The sequence below is a fragment of the Aquarana catesbeiana genome, linkage group LG02, assembly GCF_042186555.1.
Source record: "Aquarana catesbeiana isolate 2022-GZ linkage group LG02, ASM4218655v1, whole genome shotgun sequence".
NCBI lineage: Eukaryota > Metazoa > Chordata > Amphibia > Anura > Ranidae > Aquarana > Aquarana catesbeiana.
This window is the reverse complement of record NC_133325.1, coordinates 397,273,236-397,299,834: the sequence shown is the minus strand read 5'-3', so window position 1 is coordinate 397,299,834 and position 26,599 is coordinate 397,273,236. Positions and strand designations below refer to the sequence as shown.

General features: G+C 42.4%; 1 long non-coding RNA gene across 4 annotated transcripts in view; it reads left to right on the top strand.

The window, feature by feature from the left end:
- Window positions 1–26,599, top strand: part of LOC141128147 (uncharacterized) — a 68,191-nt gene that overhangs the window by 12,858 nt on the left and 28,734 nt on the right. Inside the window, exon 3 of one of the 4 annotated variants that reach the window (XR_012241647.1) lies at window positions 10,917–11,177. The exons of the other annotated variants lie outside the window; for them this stretch is intronic. This is a non-coding gene — a long non-coding RNA (uncharacterized lncRNA). The remainder of the gene's footprint in view (window positions 1–10,916; window positions 11,178–26,599) is intronic. 4 annotated transcript variants of the gene reach the window in all.

The window sequence follows — 26,599 nt, the reverse complement described above, 5'->3', positions numbered from 1 at the left end:
GAAAGAAAGAAAGAAAGAAAGAAAGAAAGAATCGATTATAGACGGGTAGGGAGATAAACAGAAAGAAAGGAAGTGTTGATCGACATAGATGAATAGACAGAACGCCACCCCGATAGTATATCAATAGATAATAATAGATGGTATAATAAAATAAAAGTGATCCAGCAATGACCGCAGAGGTGTACCTGTGTCTCCAATGTACAGCTGTCACATATGTAATCAGCTGACATTGATGATGTGTTGTGTGTCTCCCATCCCCATAGGCCATGAATAAATAGTTGGGATCAGTAAGGAGCTCCCCGGATCCCAGCAGACATGGTCCGCCGTGCTGTCTGCAGGAAGCCATAAAAGCATTGCCTGATGTGGAATGACTTTGTACGGGACAAGATGCAATCACAGATAGGAGTGTGGGTACCAACTGATCTGTCAGGTTACAGCACAGGAGGGGGTGGCACTAACACAGTCCTACTGAAACGTATTGCTGGTAAATCATCAGCTGTGACATGTCCTGTGTATGGTTCTATCGTGCCCATACATGATGCGAGTGAGAATGGCACATTGTGCTGCTCTACTCTTGGTGGCAGGCGGTAGAGATGGGTATTCTGCAGCCTCCTCTGAGTACACATCCACCCCCCTTTCCTCTTTCCCAGCCCTCCCTTTTTTTCTTTGATCATTGAGCTCTGACCTTGTTCTCAACAGTCCAGCAGGTTGATTGATTTTCAATTACAAAGTCTTCAGTGACTTGGGACTAAATTAACCCCTTTTCTGTGATTTGGCCACGTCCAGCCTGTTGATAGAGTTGCAGTCATCCATCCATCCATCCATCCATCCATCCTCCCCCTCTCCCTGGGGCAAGCGGCGGATCAGACACATACAAGTTCTTCCATCCAGATAAACTATTTATTAAAGAGTGGTCTACCATCATTCACACCGCAAAGTCATGTCTCCCAGCACAGCCAATAGACAAAGAAAAGTCATTAGCTCTAAAATGGAGAAAAAAAGCAAGTCATTGTTGAATGCATGTAATGTAAATGACACATAATGCACATAGAATGTAATGTGTTTACACCCAGAGAGTCTAAGTGCAACTTTATTTTGGGTACTAAGTAGGCATCTGCACTAAATGTTTATTCCATCTCTTCCTAAAGAACTTAACTTTCTAACATAAGCCTTTCTCATTGTTTAATTCTACTCATTATTATTTATTAACCCAGTTAGTTGAAACAACCTCTAGAGATTCATGTTGGCCATACACGCCACCAATTGATGTGCAATCAGACGCAAATGATCGCATCAGTAAACAATTAAATAGTTAGAACTTCTCTTCCAATCGATTTAGATTCAATTTAAATCGGATTCAATCAAACTGAGTCGATCGGCCAGAGCAAAAAAAAAAGATCGACCGCTTTTTGCATCGATTGGCAGACCTGAGATACTTTAATCATGCATTCAATCATATTTTGATCAATCAGATTGTGAGAAGGCAAGGCGGTAAGAGAGATGTGAAGGATAACTTGCGATCGTATCTTCCTAATATCATTAAAAAAAAAAAAAAGATCGTTTGGAAAAGAAAGCAATCATTTATCGAAACGCGTACAACCACCATTAAGCTGATGACGCACAAGCAACTTTTTTTTTGCTGCTACTGATCGCTAATGCCAGCGATTTGTAGGTAGCGATTTAATTGATAGTGTCACTAGTGATTTGCTACAGCATTGGATTGTGCTCTGCTACAGTTCACGCTCCTTCAGTGATTTGCAAGCATAACGATTGCTGCAGCGTAAAGCATTCGGGGCGATTTTTACTAGCAATTCTGCCACCAAGCCGAAACACTGATTAATGTCAATTGCTGATTCACAAATCGCTTTAAAATTTCACCGCTGACAATCCCACAGACAATCGTTATGATTTCCTTTGCAACAGATCACTGAAACAATCACGGCCAAAAAATCGTCCATGTGTCATCAACCTCATGATGACCATTGATGCTTCGATTTAATTAACAGATCGATGTGCGAGTTAATCAAAATGATTGAATGAGGAACTGTTAGGAAAGCCATTACTTTCCTTACAATTGGATCAGACTTAAATCAGATTTGATCAAACTAAGTTGATTGGCCAAGCTTTTTTGAAGCCTATTGGAGCCTATGGCTCTAATTAGCTGTATATAAAAAAAACACCCCCGCCGCTGTAATTCATTCACCTGGCATCCTGGCATTCATTCACGGGTGGATGCATGAATAGGGGGTGGCCATGCATAGCATATATCTATCCATTAAACATAGAGGGGGCGGCGCCTGTGCGCCCTTAATGGACGGGTCGCCCCTGGTGGTTCAGCAGGGACAGGCCTAATTTAAATCCTTGTGTGGCCACTGCAGTTGAACAGAATTCAAACTTCTGTTCAACATCCCTGTTGGATAAAAGCCGCAGCAGCTGCAGCACTAATCGGTGTATTGTGAGAGCAGGGAAGTCTCACCACTGTCAGAGAACAAAAGTGCAGCAGGGAGGATTCCCCCATCCACCTTGTATGTGTGGATTGGGGAATCAGTTCAGTTTTTTTTGTTCAGTACATGGCCAGCTTTAGTTTACATCCCTGGTGCCCAACCTGTGGCTCGAGGGCCACATACGGCCCTTTGCTATATGATGTGTGGCCCTCGGCATTCTGTATTGGGAACATTGATTAGGGTAATAGCATTGCTCTCTACTAGTCTCATGTAACATATTCCTAGTTTTGTATTGTCTTCTACAGCTGTATCCTTTCCACACTCTCTGACCCTCATTTCCTCTTTTAGGTCTGCAGTCTTTAACAGTCCTCTCAAGCATTACATATATTGAACATTATGTGCGGCCCTTTGGTGATGTCAGAGGCCACATTTGAGGCCCCCTTTAGCTCATAAGTTGACAACCACTGGCCTTTGGTTTAAAAAGAAAATACAGCATGCCACATTTTGCACATAAACATGCCACAGATGCATGTAAATGCAACTTAGTTAGCCTTTTCTCCTACAGCAGTCTAGCAGCAGAAATGTGGTAAAAATCTGCGTTTTTGCATGCAAGCATCTGGCATTAATGCTTTCTATTGTCCAAAAAAAGCCCAGTGCAGAAAAATAAACATAAAAGTACATAATATCATCCAATGTGCAATTCCAGATATTATCTTCTTAAAATATATTACCTATATTAAATAAAATGACATGTGCTGAAATTTATATAAAGAAATTCCAGTTCCAGGAGCCATCCCAGATATTACCTTCTCAAAGGTGCCTCCCTAAGGAGGAGCCAGGGAGCATGCATGCCAGAGGGTGGCCATTTTTGATGTGGGCATTATCGGGATATCTCTATGTACAGCGTTGTTTTCATCTATAGGAGCCGAGTAAGTGCAATTTGAGCAAATAAAGTTTTTCATTGTTGGTTTTACACTATGGAGAGCATATTTATTTCTTGCATGTTTGACTTGGGTGCTTAAACTGCTGCTTTAATTTGAGGGTCAGATTCATCTTTGTGCACTGTGTGGGGTGACGCACTTTCATGAGTGTATTTGCCATCATTGTTGTGGATTTAAAATTAAAGTATAACTAAAGGCACAACTTTTTTTGTTTTGTTTTGTTTTTGGATAGAGTGGAGCGGGATTGGAACACATGTCAAGTTTTATTGCAGTCTGTGCCCCCCGTTAGGGATATTCACCCTCTCTATCTGTCCTGTTTACCATTATCATTGAAAGTGAAAGTAAAAGAAAATCCCAAATTTTGGGTTGTCCCCAGAAAAGTAATAGGGGAAATCGTCCAATGGGACCTGAGGGTCCTCCAAGGAATTCCCTTAATTTGCAAGGATTTCCTCTCACTTCCTGTTTGGCTATGGGACAGAAAGTGAAGGTATATCTCCCCAATGGGACACAGATGGCAAAAAAAAAAAAAAAATCTGACAGCAGTTATAATTCTTCCTTATTTTATCCAAAATGGAAAAAAAAAGTTTAACTTTAAGAAGATTGGAGCTGACTCTCTCTGTATCCACTTGGAGTTAGGACTTTTTTAAAGAACTTTAGCACATGTTGTTTTGTTCACTCATTGATTTAATTGATATATGTATGTAATATACTTTGAGACGGTAATATCTGGAATTGGAATTTCTTTTCATAAATTTCAGCACATGTTATTATTATTATTATTATTATACAGGATTTATATTGCGCCAACAGTTTGTGCAGCACTTTACAATATTTATTTTGTTTTGTTTAATAATATTGTTATTGGTTGAGCTGGATAGACTTGTGTCTTTTTTTCAACTAGACTAACTATGTATGAAAATGTAGTTAATATAGGTAATATATTTTAAGATGATTATATCTGGGAATGCATTCTGTTGGCCAGAATGAATTTTATGCTTAAAAGCTCCTCTCCTGAACGCGACTTTGGTGTTTTTTTTCTTTCTCCTGTAAACGCCTATAGTGTATACATAGGCTATCATGGTGGGGCGTTTAGAGGCAGAGAAAAAAAAAAAAGTCTGTAAAAGCAGTGTTTTTTAGCTCAAGTACGCATGACAAAAAAAGCACATAAATGCATGCATGTGGAACCATACACAGAACGCCAGGATTGCAGTATAAATGGGCCCTTATCTGGAATGGTTTAAACAAATGCATGTCCTAGGACTCAGAAAAAAAAGAAAAAAAAAAGCAATTTTTAAAGCGTAAATATGCTGACTGCATGGAGGCTTTTCTGTATGTGGAAGAAAATATTTATCAAATACTGAGGGCCACACACAAACACACTACTTGTGATCAGGCTGGACATGTATATACAATCCTGGGGGAGATTCAGAATGCATTAAAGCAAGCTTTGTATTTACTGCAACCTCATCCTTTAAATAAAGGGGATTAAGAAAAGCTAATATTTAATTAAAAAATAGAATGTTGTCAGTGTCTCTTAGCTGGGATTAGGGTTTGGATGGAGAGCCAGTCCTGTTAAGTCTTGCAGATGGAGGGTTGAGGTCAGGTGTAACTATCTCTTGTGTTTGTACAAGGTGGTGAGGATGGCTTGGAGGGCGCCTGGGGATCAATCTATACAAACACACAGGTTATGTCTTCATGGAAGATACAAGTCTGCAAAGAGCTGCCACCTTTGTGCTGCCCTGAGAACCGTTGACAGTTTTTCTTTCTCTTCCTCCTGTGTTTGACCTCACCTTCTTGTCCAACACATACACAAAAAAATAAAATAAAAAAAGGATTGTACGGTACCCAGTTTAAGCTGGTCATATGCTATAACATTTGATTATATAAAAAAATCAGTTTGTCTACGGGTGGGTTCACACCAGAATGTGGTTCACGAAAGGTGCGTCCTGTGCTCGTTTCCTGCGCCGTGTTCAAAACACACTACCATTCTGGGTCAATACATTGATAACAGCACCACAAATGCAGATGGCACCAGATCGCATGGTACCGCAGGACCAGGGTCGGGACAAGGGGTGGGCAGGAGGGGGCGGTTGCCCTGGGCGCAATGCTTTATTGCAGGGATTGGGGTGCCCCAATCCTAGCCTTACGAGACTGGGAGGGGGTGCCACAATTTGGTTCAAATCTCAATCAAGACACTACCTGCCTGGAGTTTGCATGTTCTCCCTGCACCTGCGTGGGTTTCCTCCGGGTACTCCGGTTTCCTCCCACACTCCAAAGACATGCTGGTAGGTTAATTGGCTTCTGTCTAAATTGGCCCTAGTATATGAATGTGAGTTAGGGACTTTAGATTATAAGCTCTTTGAGGGTAGGGACCGATGTGAATGTATATGTAAAGCGCTGCATAAATTGACAGCACTATATAAGTTCCTTAAGTAATAATAATAGTATATTCTTTCCTGCAAGTGGTCCTATGGCTGCAGGAAAGAAAATGGCTCCATCTGTGGCCAGCATTAGTTTTGTTAAATGTAAAGTCAATTTGTACAATTAGATTGTAGAGTATATGGCCAGCTTAATGGTCCTTATACACACTTTAATTTCATTATATCATTAGGCTGAGTTCACACTGTGTGCGGCTGTGGCTGCCAGCAGGGGTCCGTCACATCCTTTCAGGGACAAATCAGGCCTGAAGTTTTGCCTGAATTTGGACCTGACACGGAGCCAAAGATACACAGAACGCCTGTGCAGGACCTCTGTGCAATTCGCTCCGCAGCCGCCCCGGAGATATGTGAACCGACTCCATTGAGAGCCGGTTACAGTCTCCTGTCATGCGAATTGGATGCGGGGAAACCCTCATTCAATTCGCATAAGTGTGAACCCAGACTCAATGTGCAAATTGATTGAAATAATCTGCAAACAATTGAATAGCCATGACTTCTCTTCTGGTCAACTGAGGGCAGGTTCACACCAGAATTGCAGAGCAATGCAGTCTGCGTTCCCTGCCATTTGGAGCTGTTTCACTTCAACAGACTTAAAATCACACTGAAACACATAAAATGTAGTGCATGGGCTAATTTTGAAAAACGTATTGCACCAAATCGTATGGGCTTGCGCAGTGCCGAGACAAGGTCATCCAGTGCCCAGGGCAAAGATGCCAAATTGTGCCCCCCCCCAGTCCCAAAAGGCTAGGGTCAGGGCACCCCCATCCCTGCAATAAACCATAGCGCCCAGGGCAGCTGCCCCTCCTGCACACCCCTTGTCCCGGCCCTGACTGCTAGTGCATGGGTGCTTAACCTGTGGCTCTCCAGCTGTTGCGGAACTACAAGTCCCATGAGGCATTGCAAGCTGCTGACAGTTACAGGCATGACTCCCAAAGGCAGAGGCATGATGGGACTTTCCACAACAGCTGGAGGGCCACAGGTTGAGCACCCATGTGCTAGTGGCTATTTTAATGCTAGCAATAATTGCATGTAAAATCTGACATGCTGGTTGTACCCAAGTTGATCGATCGACCGACTTGAGAACATTCAGCCTGCCCATATGTGGTTTAAATCTTGACCAGTCCCTGCTGAACCGGCCAAAATTTGAACTGTCTATGGCCGGCTTAAGGCAGGCTTTACATTATGCAATTTTTTTTCCTTTAAATATGTGTTGAAGGAAAAAAAATCACTTGATTGCCCACAAACACAGTCAGTGTTGATGGGGGAATCCCTCCCGCGGGGATATTGTGTTTTGGCAGTGGGTGATTTCCCAGCCATCACAATAAAATGCTATAGCAACCAGCAAGAATTGCACTGAAAAAACTGACAGGCTGGTTGTACTGAAATCGATTGATAGATCAACTTCAGTGCAAGCCGCCTGTCCATAGATGGATTAAAATTTGGTTGGTTCCTGCTGAACCAACCAAATTTTGATTCGTTTATGACTGGCTTTAGGGAGATTGTACAATCAGGTTGTATAATGTATGGTCACCTTTATGCAGACTGAGAAGAGATGGGGATGCTGCAGGCAGTCCCTTGTATTAGTGGATGGTAGATCTGAAGCAGATTGTACAACCAGATTGTATAGTGTATGGCCAGCTTTGAATTTACCAAAAGTGCGTAATATCAGGACAACTCTAAACAATCTATTCAGTTAGCAGCAAACCAGACAGGCCCTTGTACTACACAGTTGATGGTAGATGTAAAGGAGATGATACAATCAGATTGTATAGTGTATGGCCAGCTTTAGGCTCCACGCTCCAAGAGGATGGCAGGACGAGACTCATTAGTGACTTTGATTGAAGAAATCCCGGTACTTAGCAGTAAATCGCCGTGTGCCCCAGACTGGGATCTGATCAATGGCCCTGGTTTCCTGCGCAGCCCCGAAGTTGAAGAAACTGGAGAAGTGAAGGGGATTGGAGTTTTTGTGTACAAGGCTCTCCTCTCCTCTCCTTCTAATCAGGAAAAGATGAACTTGATGAATTTAACCCTTCGTCTGCCGGCCGTCCGGAAAGTACACGAGATGAAAGCACTTCCAGATGGGGAGCCTGCCAATCTGATTTCCCCAGAAAAAACAATCAGGTAAAATAGATACAGGTGTAAGATTTCACCGCGGGGTCACACTCAGGTTTATGTCCAATCACTTTCCATTTCCTTCCCTTTGGATTAACTGACTTCCATGTTATCCCTGTAGTCTAAATTCCACAGCAGGCAAAAGGCTCAGCCCCCACCACCCCATGAAATGCTACCAGCTACACAATACAACCAACAATAATACAACCACAACAACAATAATAATAATCATATCAACATTCATGATGACATCATTATCACAGCTAAATGGTTTGATAGATTTGGAAAAGATATTTAGTGGAAGCGATTTCTCAGACTTTAATCTGCCAACCTGAGGCTAGGCATCTCATTTGATCAATGGAGGAAATGAAAGACAGATGGAACCCTCTTATCTATATACAGCAGAACTTTTCTTCTGTGCTCTTACCTCAACCATTTCATCAGGCTCAACTCAGCTACAAATCTGTTTAGGTTCCAGCAAATTGTCGGATTACATTCCCATCGATTGGATGTTCAGGGGCATATCGCAGACAGGGGGCATGTGTATGGTGCCCAGTATGGCTGATGGCTCTATCCTGATCAATTTAAGCTGATTCTGGGATCAATAAATACCTAGAGCTATTCATTCCTTGGTACTTTTTGTGTACAATTAGATTGTAAGCTCTCAAGAGTAGGTCCCTCTGATTCCTCCTCTATTGCGTTGTATTGTAATTGTACTGTCTGCTCTTAGGTTGTAAAGCGCTGCGCAAACTCTGGGCACTATATAAATCCTGTATAATAATAATAATAATAATAATAATAATAATAATAAACTAAGAAAAAACAAATAAACAAAAAAACAAAAAAAACAAAACAAAACAAAGAAAAAGAAAACAATTGAGTATTGTCCCTGATACTTTTTTTTTTATTATTTGCACCAACATCCAAATTTTCAGGACAAGTGTTCCAGGTGTACCCCTTTCTTCAAGGTCCAATCAGTACTTCTGGGTACTACTTATACCTTAAAGAAGGGGGTACACGATGAAAAGCAGAAAATTTGGATGTTAATGCAAATCAAAAAAATATCAGGGACAATACTCAATTGTTCTTGTTTGCAAGTGCACTGGATACAATCACCTAAACCATACTTTTGTGATTTTTTTTTTTTTTTACCACCGGAAGCCCTGGAAAATTTTACCCCCTTCACGACCAGGCCAGCTTTTGCAGTTCGGCACTGCGCTGCTTTAACAGGCGATGCAATGCAAAATATCATTTTTTTTCACACAATATAGCTTTTTTTGGTGGTATTTAGTGGTACCCAGTGGTATCACTGGGTTTTTAATTTTTGCAATATAAATGAAAAAAGACCCCAAATTTATTAAAAAAAATTCTACTTTCTGCTATAAAACATATTGGGGGTTATTTACGAAAGGCAAATCCACTTTGCACTGAAAATGCACTTGGAAGTGCAGTCGCTCTAAATCTAAGGGGTAGATCTGAAATGAGGGGAAGCTCTGCTGATTTTATCATCCAATCATGTGCAAGCTAAAATGCTGTTTTTTATTTTCCTTGCATGTCCCCCTCGGATCTACAGGGACTGCACTTCCAAGTGCACTTTCAGTGCAAAGTAAATAACCCCCATTGAATAACATTTTTTTTTTTAAATCGAATTTCTTCATAAATTTGGGGCAAAATGTATTCTGCTACATGTCATTGGGATTTTTTTTTTTTTACGAAAAAGTGTAAATTGATTGGTTTGGGTGACGGTTATATCGTCTACAAACTATGGTATAGACACTGAAATTTCCAGAGCTATAGATGCCGTACTGTAATGGTTGTGATCAGCGACTTATGGCGTGACTGTGATAGGGTGGTGGGGAATCTGGCGCTAACAGATACGGGCTGGGAGGGTCACTTACTGACACTGAGGTCGCTAGTCACACTAATACAGTGTTCCGGTCAATCAGGTAATCAGGTTCAGGTGTCATTATTTTCAATGGCACCTAAAATACGGTGTGGTCTTGCCACGATTGTTGCGCGGCAATCACGGCAAATTGCATCGCGTGAAGCTTGCCACCCAAAAAAAGCTCCTGCTCTTTTTTCAGACAACAAGCTTCACACAATTCAATTTGCTGAGACAATTGCGGCAAAACTACATTGTGTTTTTGGTGCACCCAAACCTGCGTTTTGCGATTGTAGTGCGTTTTGAGATTGCAGGCAAAATGGCAGCAATTCTGCCCCGATCCTAAAATGTCCAGGTGGGAATGGAGCCTTGGAGGCAGAAAAAATAAAATGCAAAACACCTTTAAAATAGGCTTTTTTTTTAGCTGCAGTGTGCATGAGGTCTTGTCCTGTGTGCGTGAGGCCTAAAGGATATTGAAACATATTGTAGAGTACCATTTCTTAGAGGTGGTGGCTGAATTAGGTTTCTTCTTTTTAGGCTCAGTTCACACATAAATCGGCCGCGGATCGCACAGCAACGCTGTCCGTCCTGCATCTAATTCGCATAGGTGTGAACCCGGCCTCAGGCTAAGAATATTAGTATTCAGTATTCAGTATCCTTGCAATTTCATATGTATTGAATTGAAATCTGCAACAAGCCTCCCAGCTAGCTTCTGTGAACTATAAAACACCTCAACCCTAAGTAACAGAGATGAGAAGAGAGGGAGCTGTTCTCTAGTCTTGTGCTGGGGTGACAACCCTGCTCCTCCATTGACACAGTGCGGTCAATGAGCATATCCACCTAGGGATAGGAAGTATGTTACTGGCAGGATCACCAGGGGAATAAAAAGACAAAAAAAAAAAGACAAAAAAAATAAAAAAATCTATGATTTACAAAGACCTTGTAGGCTGAAATATATGATTTTTTTTTTTTTCTTGGGTTTAGATACACTTTAGTTATCTGCTATATTCCAGCGCAGAAATACAGCCTTGGCTAGAGGAGGAATGGAGCTCACATACAAGGTCCTCCAGTGCTTACCTCTTGTCTCTACTCTTTTTAGGTTGTCCTTGGCTGCCCCCTCTGACATGGGAGAAGACAAGGAGAAAATGACAGGGAGGAAGCTGCAATTTCCTGGCCCCGGTCAGTGAAGTCTATAGCCCCTGGCCAGAGGGAGCCGCTTCCTGCAGCTGGACAGACAGGTGCATACCACTCAATGGCTTCTATTAGCCAGTCTCGGGCCACTGACTGCAGATAAAGTCTGTACTTCTTCTTCTAATACAATTCATAATAGAGGACAGCTGTCTATCAGACAATGGTGCAGGTAAGGGACCAGCCTTACAAACACTACTACCTTTGTATGCCTGTCTTTGTCTCCTGCCTTTGATGCAGTCCATATATTAAGTGTAGATTGCCCATCTTTGTATGATAACCTTCAAGCTTGGCAATTTTCACAAGAGGAGCTGCATAGCAGCAGCTGAGGCTTGTAGTTCCATAGCAGCAGCTGAGGCTTGTAGTTCCATAGCACCAGCTGCGGTTTGAAGTTCCATAGCGCCATCTAGTGCTTGTAGTTCCATAGCACCAGCTGAGGCTTGTAGTTCCATAGCGCGATCTAGCGCTTGTAGTTCCATAGCACCAGCTAGCACTTGTAGTTCCATAGCGCCAGCTGAGGCTTGTAGTTCCATAGCACCAGCTGAGGCTTGAAGTTCCATAGCGCCATCTAGCGATTGTAGTTCCATAGCGCCAGCTGACGCTTGTAGTTCCATAGCGCCAGCTGAGGCTTGTAGTTCCATGGCGCCAGCTGAGGCTTGTAGTTCTATAGCGCCAGCTGAGGCTTGTAGTTCCATAGCATCAGCTGGAACTTGCAGTTCTTTAACACTAGTTCTTTAACACCAGCTGGGACCATCTAGTTCCATAGTCCCAGCTGGTGTTAAAGAATTACAAGCCCCAGCTGATGTTATAGAACTATAAACCCCAGCTGGTGTTGTAGAACTACAAGTCCCAACGGGTGTTTGAAAACTACGAGCCCCAGCTGGTGAGATAGAACTACAAGTCCTAACTGGTGATAGAGAACTACAAGCCCCAGATGGTGTTGTAGAACTACAAGCCCCTGCTCATCTGATAGAACTACAAGTCCTAACTGGTGTTATAGAACTACAAGTCCTAACTGGTGTTATAGAACTACAAGTCCTAACTGGTGTTATAGAACTACAAGTCCTAACTGGTGTTATAGAACTACAAGTCTAACTGGTGTTATAGAACTACAAGCCCCAGCTGATGTGATAGAACTACAAACCCTAGCTGGTGTTATAGAACTATATAAACCCCAGCTTATGTTTTATAACTACATAGGCAGCATAGTGGCTATGTGGTTAGCACTTCAGCCTAGCAGCTCTAAAGGTATCGGGTCGAAACCCAAGCATGACTCTACCTGCCTGGAGTTTGCATGTTCTCCCTGTGTCTGCGCAGGTTTCCCCTGGCTACTCCGGTTTCCTCCCACACTCCAAAGACATGCTGGCAGGTTAATTGGCTTCTGTCTAAATTGGTCCTAGTATGTGTGTGTATGAATGTGAGTTAGGGACCTTAGATTGTAAGCTCCTTGAGGGCAGGGACTGATGTGAATATATATGTAAGTTGTCGGTGCTATATAAGTACGTGTAATAAATGATATTACAAACTCTAGCTGGTTGTAGGGAACTACAAGCCCCAACATATGACAATGCATGATTATCTTTCCATAGAGTATGAAATCATATGGTGCCATCCTACACACCAAACTTCTGCAGATTTACTCTGCTCTTTAATAAAAATCACCCCTAGGAATAGACACTCAAATAAGCTCAGTATAGATCCAGGCCTTACATTTCGCTGCTGATTATGTCAAAGTTTTACAACTAGGATTTGTGTAATGCTATACAACCCTGTCATACACACAAGAGCTCTGACCTCATCAAAATACTATTTACCATCCTTATAAAATAGCAGCAGGCAACAGCTACTATCCTGTGCTCATTGTTATAAGTAGAAGTATGGCATATCATCAATAAAGAACCGATCACAAAATGACACACTGCTGCCATTGCGCAATAGCACTTTTATTATGCATAAGTAGCATGGCAGGGAGGTGTGGATTTTACTTTAGGGTGAATCAATGTACTAAGCATTTCACAGCTGTGTATAACTGCTTCTTCACTGTACAAGTGTAAGATCAAGCATATAAAGTCCCCATAAATGCACATCTCTAGTCTGATAAGGTGCATTATTACTTTCCAATTATCGAGGTGGACTTACTACAACATAAATAAATAGAGAATGCTTAATTTGCTAGTTTTTATTACTACTGCTACTAATACAACCAATACAGTCACCACTACTACTACTACCGATATACTCTTATATTTATTATAAATATTTATAATTAATATTACAAGTAATTATTATACTTTTATTACTACTACTACTACCATTACTATTTTTTTCTTCTATTATTATTATGATATTTATAGAATGGTTATTTTGCAAAGTGTATATGCACTTGGTTTTAGGTATGTGATGAAGTTGGGATTGCTTATATATTTGATCATGTGCAAGGAAAGTATTATTATTATTATTATTACACATGATCAAATATATAAGTGATCACAGCTTCATCATATCCCTAAAACCAAATACACATACACTTTGCAAAATAATCATTCTATAAATATTATAATAATATTAATACTCATAATAGTAATTCTAAAAATAATAATATTAATAGGAAGAGTATGATAGTAGTAGTAATAATAATAACAATCATAATATTAAAAATAATAATACATTTAATATTAATTATAAATATTAATAATAATAAAAAGAGCAGTAATAGTAGTAGTAGTAGTGGCATAGTGGTAGTAGTACTAGTGGTAGTAGTAGTAGTAGTAATGATAAAATGAAAAAAAATACTTATAATAATAATTATAACTAATACTAATAACAACAATAATAATAATAATAATAATAATAAGAAGAAGAAGCAGTAGTAGTAATAATAATAAAAATAATAATACCTAAAATAATAATTATAACTAATAATAATAGCAATAATAATAAAAATAATAATAATAATAATAATAACAATAACAATAAGAGTAATAGTAGTAGTAATAAAAAATAATAATACTTATAATAATAATAATAATAATAATAATAATAATAAGAGTAATAACAGTAGTAATAATAATAAAAATACTAGTACTTATAATAATATTTATAAATAATAATAGGAGGAATAAGAAGAGTAGTAGTAATAAAAATAATTATACTTATGATAATAATTATAACTAATAATAACAACAATAATAAAAAGAAGAAGAAGAAGAAGAAGAAAAGTGGTAGTAGTAGTAATATTAATAATATTATTAATAATAAAAACAGGATTTTGCACATCCTTGGATGATAGAAATTAGCATACCTTCGACTTCATACTTTCATTTGCTTAGTGAATACTCAGTGTGCAAAGTGACCAGGCATTATTAGATGACCCTCACACAGTCAAGTCTTCCTTTCTAAGATAACAGCCATCAGTGTAGGTTAGTATTACATTAAAAGTTATCCAAACCCCAAACCTTTTTTTGGTGTCTAGTTTTGGATAGAGTGGGGAAGGATTAGAACCCCTGTCAGGTTTTTTATTGCTGTCTATTTCCCCACTAGATTTCCTTTCTCTAATTGGCCTGGTGGTCACTGTCAAGGAAAAATCCAACATTTAGAGTTGTAACCTGAACAAGCATAGAAGGAGGCTCTCTGAGTAGGGACACTTGTAACTACAACCGAGGGAATATTTCCCTCACTTCCTCCAGTGTCTACAGGACAAAAAGTAAGGTGCAATCTGTCCAATGAGACACAGATGGCAAAAAAAATAACATAAAATGACAGTGGATTCACCTTTCTTACCCTGGAAAAAAAATGCTTTAGATATACTTTAAAACATAAACTAGATTTTAGGCCCATCTACAGCAAACTTCCAAGCTGTGCTGATTCTTTGTAATTATTATTATTATTAATATGATTATTATTATTATTATTATACAGGATTTATATAGCGCCAACAGTTTGCACAGTGCTTTACAACATGAGGGCTAACAGTACAGTTACAATACAATTCAATACAGGAGGAATCAGAGGACCCTGCTTGTTAGACCTATCTAGGAATACTTCCTAACATTTCCCGAGAAATTATCTCATAATAAATTATCTTAATTTTTTCCATCTTTAAATTAGCACTAATTATGTTGTACCCTGCAACCTTTAACTGGAAAAAGCAATTGATAGTAATGTTAATTTCCACAATCATCATCTAATTGTACGATGCTCTTTCATCATATCCAGCCATACATCAGACGATGGATGGTAAGAATGGTGCAGCTGCTTGGTGATGTATGTTGGTTGTGATTGCTGTTGCTTCCATCGTGATCTGGCCTTTTTCGCTCGAATTTCTGATGGTGTACAGAAGGTCTATAAATTGTCAGTATTTCTGCTCTCCTGGGGGTGCAGTGTGAGTGCTCATGAATCATGCTATGTACATTGTCCCTATGGTGAAGGGATTGGAGATGTTCTCTCAGCAATCATCGCACACATTTTAGTTTTGGAAGAAATACAGGTGTCCTCGCTATTCACCGCTTTCTTCTCCCTTCCAACCGTTCCCATGTGGGGACCTTATTACAAAGTAAAGAGGCACGCTTCATTTATTCCACACAACCTGCCTTTTGATTTAAAACCCCCAAAAATGGAAAATTCACTAAATCAGTTTTGTGGCTTTGACAAGTTCTGAGACAGTACAGATTTCCCAGATAGAAGATGATGCTGAATCCCACCAGCTCCAGTTTTATCTATAGAGGAAGCTCCTGTCTGATTGTCAAGACATGGCCTGTCTGGACACAACTAGATCTCCCTGAGCCTAATCATTTCCACATTTTACACCTTAGCCTTCAGTTTCCAAAGAAGAAATGCCTCTGTCTTCTGAGTTAAAGCAGAGGGGGATGTACTGAACATGAGTTTTACAGAAACTTCACCCATCTCCCTTAGAGCTTGCATTGACATATCAGCTAGCCTGTGTTATTAATGTTGTATGGGCTTTCCCAGAAACCTGTCAGACAATGTCACTGCAAGAGATACAAAGCAGAGATCCTTATAGGCATTATAGATATTTCTGGCTGACAACAGGACAATTAAATGCAGCCCTGCAAGCTAAAGGGGATAGGATGAACTGAATTCCTGTAGAAAATTAATGACAGGAACAGGGTTTGTGTAACCCTCTCCTGATGGCACTCCTCCACCTTTTAACCTCTTCTGATCCACAGCACCAGCTTCAAATAGTGACGGGCGATTTACTAGCGGGATAGGGACTGTTCACATACAAAAGTAAATGTTCTATCTGCAAAAGGAATGTTCACCAAGTTTGAGATGCCCATACACCTTACAATCTGATTATACAATCTCTGCAAAGATCTCTTTAGATTAATTAAACTATCTAATATGAGGGAAAGCCTAAACAATCCAATCAAACACATCCAGGTAGAGAGGACTTTAGGGTACATAGCTGTTTGACAGATATAAAGGTGATATTACATTGGATCAATATCAAGATTTTCACCTTACAATATCAGACAAAATTATTGGGACACCTGTCTTTACACACACATGAACTTTAATGGCATCCCAGTCTTAGTCCATAGGGTCAAATATTGAGTTGGCCCACCCTTTGCAGCCATAACAGCTTCAACTCTTCTGGGAAGGCTGTCCACAAGCTTTTGGAGTGTGTCTATGGGAATGTTTGACCATTCTTCCAGAAGCGCATTTGTGAGGTCAGGCACTGATGTTGGATGAGAAGGCCTGGCTTACAGTCTCCACTCACATTCATTCCAAAGGCGTTCTATCGGTGGAGGTCAGGACTCTGCAGGCCAGTCAAGTTCCTCCACCCCAAACTCGCTCATCCATGTCTTTATGGACCTTGATTTGTGCACTGGTCCAAATCATTTGGTGGGGGGGGGGGGATTATGGTGGGGGTTGTTTTTCAGGGGTTGGGCTTCCAGTGAAGGGAACTCTTAAGGTGTCAGCATACCAAGACGATTTCATGCTCCCAACTTTGTGATAACAGTTTGGGCATAACCCCTTCCTGTTCCAACATGACTGCACACCAGTGCACAAAGCAAGGTCCATAAAGACATGGATGAGTGAGTTTGGGGTGGAGGAACTTGACTGGCCTGCATAGATTCCTGACCTCAACCCGATAGAACTCATTTGATGTTAATTAAGCTCTATGCACACTGGGCCAACAAAATGCCAGTTCCCTTGACAGAAAAAAACGCTCATATAAAGAATTTTTTGTACAAAGTTTAGATGAGTTTAGGAGAGTTTTGCATATTTTCTGCCTGTAAGCTCCAATCAGAAACGCAAACCAGAAGGTTTTTTTTTTCCTGTCTCTAAACATTGAGCTTAGAATATGTCTGTAATGGTCGTAATGTGCATGGACGCATAGGATAACATTGAACTGCTTCTACAGGCAGAATGCAAAACTCCTGTAGAAGCAGCAATTTTTTAGCCAGTGTTCTTGTCCACCATCAGTGCCTAACCTCACAAATGCGCTTCTGGAAGAATCCCATAGACACACCCCTAAACCTTGTGGACAGCCTTCCCAGAAGAGTTGAAGCTGTTATAGCTGCAAAGGGTGGGCCAACTCAATATTGAACCCTACAGACATATGCCCTGTACACAAGGTCGGACATTGATCGGACATTCCGACAACAAAATCCATGGATGTTGGCTCAAACTTGTCTTGCATACACATGGTCACACAAAGTTGTCGGAAAATCTGATCATTCTGAACGCGGTGACTTAAAACACGTATGTCAGGACTATAAACGGGGCAGTAGCCAATAGCTTTCATCTCTTAATTTATTCTAAAAAAGGAAATTCCCCTAATTGGATTTTTCCGGCACTTGCACAAGAAATTGTATAGATTGTGATCTCATATAAGAGTAAAAACAATATTTTTATTTAAAGATTATAAAAACAAAACATTCCAAGAAACGGAAACATATATAATACATATAATTCAAAAACAGTACTGATTATATTCAACTAGACAATGATATTCCTACAGTCGGGGCTTTTTAGGCCCATTAATTGTATTCCACTACACGGTGGTATTTAAACGATGGAAACTCTTTGCCAGCCCAACGCGTTTCGGGATATATTAAAATTCAGTCCTTCTTCAGGGGCTTAATTGGAAAGAGGAATTCATCTGTGATGTTGACGTTGCTTGTTTTAGAACCAATGGTAAAAAGGGAGAACGGAAGTATTTGAAAATATGATAACAGATGGTTATAATTTTTATATATATGAAGTGCTGTTCTCTGGATAGTTCATCAATATGTTTCAATCCCTCAAATTGTGGATATGCAAAGTTAACCCTACACCTACCCTGTCCGTCCTGGATGCGTGCTGGCCGCAGCGGTACACTGGAGCAAAAACAGGGAAGAAGGCAAACCTGTAGTTGAGTGTTTTAAAGTTTTAGCCAGCCACAGATCCCAGCATCCGACAGACACGGTGTCTGTCGGATGCTGGGATCTGTGGCTGGCTAAAACTTTAAAACACTCAACTACAGGTTTGCCTTCTTCCCTGTTTTTGCTCCAGTGTACCGCTGCGGCCAGCACGCATCCAGGACGGACAGGGTAGGTGTAGGGTTAACTTTGCATATCCACAATTTGAGGGATTGAAACATATTGATGAACTATCCAGAGAACAGCACTTCATATATATAAAAATTATAACCATCTGTTATCATATTTTCAAATACTTCCGTTCTCCCTTTTTACCATTGGTTCTAAAACAAGCAACGTCAACATCACAGATGAATTCCTCTTTCCAATTAAGCCCCTGAAGAAGGACTGAATTTTAATATATCCCGAAACGCGTTGGGCTGGCAAAGAGTTTCCATCGTTTAAATACCACTGTGTAGTGGAATACAATTAATGGGCCTAAAAAGCCCCGACTGTAGGAATATCATTGTCTAGTTGAATATAATCAGTACTGTTTTTGAATTATATGTATTATATATGTTTCCATTGCTTGGAATGTCTTGTTTTTATAATCTTTAAATAAAAATATTGTTTTTACTCTTATATGAGATCACAATCTATACAATTTCTTGTGCAAGTGCCGGAAAAATCCAATTAGGGGAATTTCCTTTTTTAGTTAATATGTATCTCATGGATGTGGCACGGCCCCCCCTTATAAACCTAGAATGAGCTAGTTATTTTCTTGTTCTCTTAATTTATTCTGAGCATGCGTGGCACTTTGTGCGTCGGTCAAGCTAATGTTGAACACAGCTTGTACTGCCTGTATGGTGACCCTAAGGGCTCATTTACATTTGCTTTGACTTTAACACACATTAAAGCCCCTACCGCTTTAACATGTTTTTTAGATATGTTTTTAAAGCTTCGGTGATGCTTCAGTGATACTTTTTTTGAAGCTTTAATGAAGCTTGGGTAATGCCCTGTGTGTTGATTTTTTATTTATTTTAAAGGGGCCCAGTAGAATCCCAGCTTATTAGTACCCTCGTTCAGTAGTTCCCCTGCTCAGTAGTACCCCCAGCTCTGCTCGTTCTCTTGTTCTTTCCTTCCCCCACTCTCCATCCTGTCTGCTACCGCATAGAGTCTAGATAAGAGCGGGGGAAGAACAAGAGAATGAGTGCCGAGGAAGTTCATGTCACAGCTGTGTGTGTGGCTGCATGTCTTTCTGGATCGTACGATGAGCTTCTCAGTGTCCACTCCTAAGGATCATGTCTGTCTGTGTACTGTAATTTCTGTATGCCGCGCTGCATATATAAGCAGGGAGAGGAGGTGAGCGCTGGGGAGGGATAGAGCAGCATGGGGGGGGATAGAGGAGCATGGGGACCAGAGCAGCGGGAGGGGGACCAGCAGAGCACATGTGGGACCAAAACAGCATGCGGGAGATCAGAGCAGCACGCAGGGGACCAGAGCAGCACGTGGGGGACCAGCGCAGCACATGGAGGACCAGCGCAGCATGCGGGGGACCAGCGCAGCATGCAGGGGACCAGAGCAGCACGCAGGAGACCAGCGCAGCATGCGGGGGAACAGCGCAGCACGCGGGGGACCAGACCAGCACGCGGGGGACCAGAGCAGCACGCGGGGGACCAGAGCAGCACATGGGGGACCAGCGCAGCACATGGGGGACCAGCGCAGCATGTGGGGGACCAGAGCAGCATGTGGGGGACCAGAGGAGCACAGGGGGACCAGAAGATCAGGAGAGGAATGCAGGAAGCATGTGATGCCCTGTGTGTGTTGATTTTTTATTTATTTTAAAGGGGCCCAGTAGAATCCCAGCTTATTAGTACCCTCGTTCAGAAGTTCCCCTGCTCAGTAGTACCCCCAGCTCTGCTCGTTCTCTTGTTCTTTCCTTCCCCCGCTCTCCATGCTGCCTGCTACCGCATAGAGTCTAGATAAGAGCGGGGGAAGAACAAGAGAATGAGTGCCGAGGAAGTTCATGTCACAGCTATGTGTGTGGCTGCATGTCTTTCTGGATCGTACGATGAGCTTCTCAGTGTCCACTCCTAAGGATCATGTCTGTATGCCTGTCTGTGTACTGTCATGTCTGTATGCCATGCTGTATATATAAGCAGGGAGAGGAGGTGAGCGCTGGGGGGGGGGGATAAAGCAGCACGGGGGGGGGGAATGGAGGAGCACAGGGACCAGAGCAGTGGGGGCGGACCAGCAGAGCACATGTGGTACCAAAACAGCATGCGGGAGATCAGCGGAGCATACAGCAGACCAGCGCAGCACATGAGGGACCAGAGCAGCACGCGGGGGACCAGAGCAGCACGCGGGGGACCAGAGCAGCATGCGGGGGACCAGCGCAGCACATGGGGGACCAGCACAGCATGCGGGGGACCAGAGCAGCATGTGGGGGACCAGCACAGCACGCAGGGGACCAGAGCAGCATGCGGGGGACCAGAGCAGCATGTGGGAGACCAGCACAGCACGCGGGGGTCCAGCGCAGCACATGGGGGACCAGCGCAGCATGCGGGGGACCAGAGCAGTAGGCGGGGGACCAGAGCAGCATGCGGGGGACCAGAGCAGTAGGCGGGGGACCAGAGCAGCATGCGGGGGACCAGAGCAGTAGGCGGGGGACCAGAGCAGTAGGCGGGGGACCAGAGCAGCATGCAGAGACCAGAGCAGCACGCGGGGGACCAGCGCAGCATGCGGGGGACCGAGCGCAGCACATGGGGGACCAGAGCAGCCTGTGGGGGACCAGCGCAGCACGCGGGGGACCAGAGGAGCACAGGGGGACCAGAAGATCAGGAGAGGAATGCAGAAGCATGTGGGGGAACAGAGAAGCAGGGGGGGACCAGACAGACAGGGGGAGGGGACAGACAGCTGACTCAACAGCTATGGCCTGGGAGTTCTCACTTCTGCCTAGACTTCTTGTCCCATTATGGGGAGGGCACCGAACTGATTCTTTGCCCCGGGTGAAATAATGTCTAGCTTCCCCACTGGCACTGCCTATAAGAGGACCAGTACCAGCCGTTCTATGCTAATAAAGTAGAACAGCTAATGGCTAGTGAAGGGGGGGGCTTGGGTGGCCATCGGGGTTGGCCGGCCGGGGGGTGGCGGGTTTGGCCAGCATGGGTGAGACCTGTCAAAGTTGGCCAGTTTGGATGAAGTCCAGGGCCAAATTTTTGTCCCAGTCCAGCCCTGGAGACGAGCGGGCGGACGAGCAGAGATGACATCATCTCTCTCCGCCCGCCCGTCACCACTCTTCCGCCCTCACAGCCGGAACTTCAACGTGGGAGCAATGTGCGCGGGGAGCAGAGAGATGATGTCATCTCTCACTGCCTGCCACACATCAGCGCTCTTCTGCCCTCACAGCGTGGGCCTTTTAAATGTCAGAGGTGCAGCGGGGAGCAGAGAGATTACATCATCTCTCACTGCCCGCCCCCGCATCTCAGCTCTCCTGCCCTCACTAAATGGGCCAGTGCTGCCAGCCTGCCACCAATGCAGCGGCACTGGCTGGCATGGCAAGTGACAATCTGCAAATGGTGGCAAGTGACAATCTGCTAATGGTGGCAAGTGACAATCTGCAAATGGTGGCAGGTGACGTGGCAAGTGACAATCTGCAAATGGTGGCAAGTGACGTGGCAAGTGACAATCCGCAAATGGTGGCAAGTGACAATCTGCAAATGGTGGCAGGTGACGTGGCAAGTGACAATCTGCTAATGGTGGCAAGTGACGTGGCAAGTGACAATCTGCAAATGGTGGCAAGTGACGTGGCAAGTGACAATCTGCTATTGGTGGCAGGTGACGTGGCAAGTGACAATCTGCAAATGGTGGCAGGTGACGACCTGCATATGCTGACAAGTGATGTGGCAAGTGACAATCTGCTAATGGTGGCAGGTGACGTGGCAAGTGACAATCTGCAAATGGTGGCAGGTGACGTGGCAAGTGACAATCTGCAAATGGTGGCAAGCGACGTGGCAAGTGACAATCTGCTAATGGTGGCAGGTGATGTGGCAAGTGACAATCTGCAAATGGTGGCAAGTGACGTGGCAAGAGACAATCTGCAAATGGTGGCAAGTGACAATCTGCAAATGATGGCAGGTGACGTGGCAAGTGACACGCCCAGGGCTCCCACTGATTCTGCATTATGGTGAGTTGAACCACTTCATTATATATTACAATATAAGAATAGAAACAATGCGCTTCGATCACCCTGACACCATATCAACCATGGTGCCATGATGATTGAAACGCCAACACCAGCCTTCCTTTGCCCGCAAAAAAATGCTTACCACCGCCGTGCCCCCCCCCAGGTTGGTGACCGCTGCTATGGGCTCTAGCCCCAGATCTTTTGCAGACCTAGCAACGCCCCTGGTGAGCACCATGTGTGACATCTGCTAGTTTCTCCTGCCCTTGTCCCATTAGTTCTAACGATCTTCTGCCACTCAGTCCTCACTCTCCAGTCGCCTTCTCTTTCCGCTATACCTTCCTATGTTGCACACCATGTGTACTGTCTGCTAATAGCTCCGCTACAGTCTGGACCCCGCTCACCTTCCTGTTTCTCCACACTGCATACTAGATGTGATGTCTACACCAGACACTTCTAGAATATATATACATGAGCCAGAAGTGACTGCTGATGACGTCTTTCCAGTTCCCAGTGCATCCTGGGATATCTCATACCTGCAAAACCTCCAAAACAAAGCGAAGTTAAAGCTGAATAAAAGCCTCTCAAAAGCTTTAGGTGCTGTAAGCAAGCTTTGTCGTAGACTTCTCTGGAGGCTTTGGAGATGCTTTAAAGCACAAAGAAAGCCACATGGGGTATAATTTTTGAAGCAAAGCAAACATAACATGTGAACAGGACTGTAAAGTAACCATTTTATTTAGTGACGGGTGTTGTGATTGGTTTTCAAAGTGCTTGTTCAATGTCAAATTTTGAAGCAAGTGTAAACGAGCCCTTAGACCCCTTTCACACCGGGACACTTTGCAGGCACTACAGCGCTAAAAGTAGCGCCTGCAAAGCACCCTGAAACAGCTGCTGCAGTCTCTCCAATGTGAAAGCCCCGAGGGCTTTTACACTGGAGTGGTGCACTGGCAGGACGCTGAAAAAAGTCCTGCTAGCAGCATCTTTGGAGCGGTGAAAGAGCGGTGTATACGCTGCTTCTTCACTGCTCCTGCCCATTGAAATTGATGGGGCAGCGCTGCTATACCGCCGGCATAGCGTTGCTGCAGCGGCCTTTGCGGGAGGTTTTAACCCTTTTTCGGCTGCTAACAGGGGTTAAAACCATGCCGACCCTGCCCTAGTGTGAAAGGGGGCCTTAATGAAAAAGATGAAACTGTGTTGATTTTAATCATCCAGTCAATTGCAAGCAAAAAATCAATTTTTTTTTACTTCCCTCTCACAGTGATTTGAACATTTACTTTCCTTTGTGAATAATTTCTGTTCCTTTAAGTTGGTCATACATGGATCGAATTTTGCTGGTTCGATCTATGTGTGGCCACTGCAGTTGACCAGAAGTCAATCTACCGATCGACTTCTGTTCAACCACCCTGTAGGATCAATCCCACTTGATCAACACAGCAGGCAATAGGCCACAGTGCTGGTCTGTGTATTCTGACAGCAGGGGAGTCTCTTCACTGTCAGAACACAATATCATAGAAGGGAGGATTCCCCCATCTACATTGAAAGGGTGGTCAGTTTTTTTTTTTCTTTCAACCCACTGGTTGAACATATGTATAGCCAGCCTTAGTAAATCAAACTCATTACATAATAGCATAATGAAAAGTTGCATGCTGTTTATTCATTCATTCTTTTGGTGGTTTTTTTATGAAAACAATTGAATCACAAACCATCTAGGCATAACCTTACGATTGATTCAGATTGGATTTGATTGGATTTGATCAAACTGAGTTGAACAGTCAGGGCAGAAAATTATAAATGGTTTTGCATCAATTGCCAGTACTGATCTGATTTGGTCATACATTCAGTTGTATTTCGATCAATTGGACTATGAGATTGCATAGTGGAAATAGAAATGCAATCGATAACTTACAACTATATCTTCTAAGTATTGATCAAATTCCACTTGCTTGTGGGTGGCATATCAACTGATTGAGTTGTTGACTATCGATTGATCTTTCTTTTAGGGAAAGATCTATCAGAAAATATGGGTGGACAGCATCAACAGGTAAAGATAGTAATCGATGCACATAATCAGGTGTGTCCCCAAAAAACACCAAAATAAATAACAAATTACAAAGGGCTTACATCAGAGGGCATAAGCTATTGCTCCTACTAAAGAATAATCCAGCAACTTCAGGCATTCCTGCCCTTTTAATTACCTTCCAGTACTATGCAATAGAAACAAAGCTATGTCTGTGCTCAGCTCCTAAATGGCCTCATATATACTGTATATATATATATATATATATATATATATATATATATATATATATAACCTAAATCCAGCAATACAAGTTCACATTGGGAAAAGACATAATATATATAGATAGATAGATATAATAATAATATATAAAGTGCATTCATAAAGTATTCAGACCCCCTTAACTTTTTTCAATTTTGTTATAATGCAGCTCGATACTATAGTTGTTTAAATTTATTTTTTCTCTCAATAATTTACACTCAGTACCCCACAATGACAAAGTGAAAACAGAATTTTAGAAATGTTTGCAAATGTATGAAAAAGGAAAAACTGAAATATCATATTAGCATAAGTATTCAGACCCTTTGCAACAACACTTGAAATTTAGCTTAACCTCCCTGGCGGTATGATTATTTCGGATTTTAGGTGCTGAAAGCGGTACAATTATTTTGCGTGGAAATTTGGCGTTTTATATTGTAGGTCTGTAATTCTTAACAATAACACACTTAAATCTGTCCAAACAAGAGTCTAGTAGATATCCCGGGTATGATAAAGTTTGAAACACAAAAACATAAATTATAATATACTAAAAAAAAAAATAATAATTAAAAAAAATAAAAATAAATAGTAATAAAATAAATTTCCACGCGATTCACTATCGCTTAATTCTGCAAGTGTTCTAATTTACTATCGCTGTTTTCTAGATGGTCTAAAGCCATTTTTGATGTAAAGGGACACTTTTTGGTTGCTAATGACAATCTCCAGTTTCCAGGCAGAAAGAACAGTATATGCAATATAAAACTGCATGCAGGGCATGGGCCAGAGCACTGGGGACAAATGGGATGTGAAATGATTTCATACAGTACTGTAATCTGTAAGATTACAGTACTGTATGTGTTATGCTTTTTACATTTTTTTGAATTTGCCGCCAGGCTCCGCCCCCGTGCGTCGCGCCGCTCGCAGGGAACGGAGCCTGGCACAGAGAGGCTTCGGAACAGGACACAGCCCGCGGACACTGCGGGGGACATCGCAGGATCCCGGGGACAAGGTAAGTAAGGAGGCACCAGGATCGTGCGATGCAATCCCGAGTGTGGCTCGGGGTTACCGCTAATGGTCCTGAATTTTAACCCCGAGCCACACTCGGGAAAACCGCCAGGGAGGCTACATGCCTCATATTTCTCTTGATGTTTGCTGAGATGTTTCTACACATTAATTGGAGTCCACCTGTGGTATATTACGTAAACTGATTGGACATGATTTGGAAAGACAAATAAAAGGCCTCGCAGCTGACAATGCATATTGCATCAGAGCAAAAGCCATGAGGGCAAAGGAACTGCCTTTAGAGCTCAGAGACAGGATTATTGCAAAGCATACATTTGGGGAAGGCTACAAAAAAAATATGTTGCCCTGAAGGTTGCCAAAAACACAGTGGTCTCCATAATTCTCAAATGGAAGACGTTTGGCACAACCAGGACTCTTCCAAGAGCTGGTCGCCTGGCTAAACAGAGCAACTGGGGGAGAAGGGCCTTAGTAAAAAAGGTGACCAAGAACCTGATGGTCATATTCCAGAGATCCTGTGTGGAGATGGGACACAGACAAATTTGCAGAAGGACAACCATCACTGTAGCCCTCCACTGATCTGGGCTTTATGGCAGAGTGGCTAGATGGAAGCCTCTTCTGAGTGGAAAACACATGAAAGCCTGCTTGGAGTTTACAAAAAAGCACCTGATGAAACCAAGATTGAACTGTTTGGCCTCAATTCTAAACGTTATATCTGGAGGAAACCAGGCACCGGTCATCACCTGCCC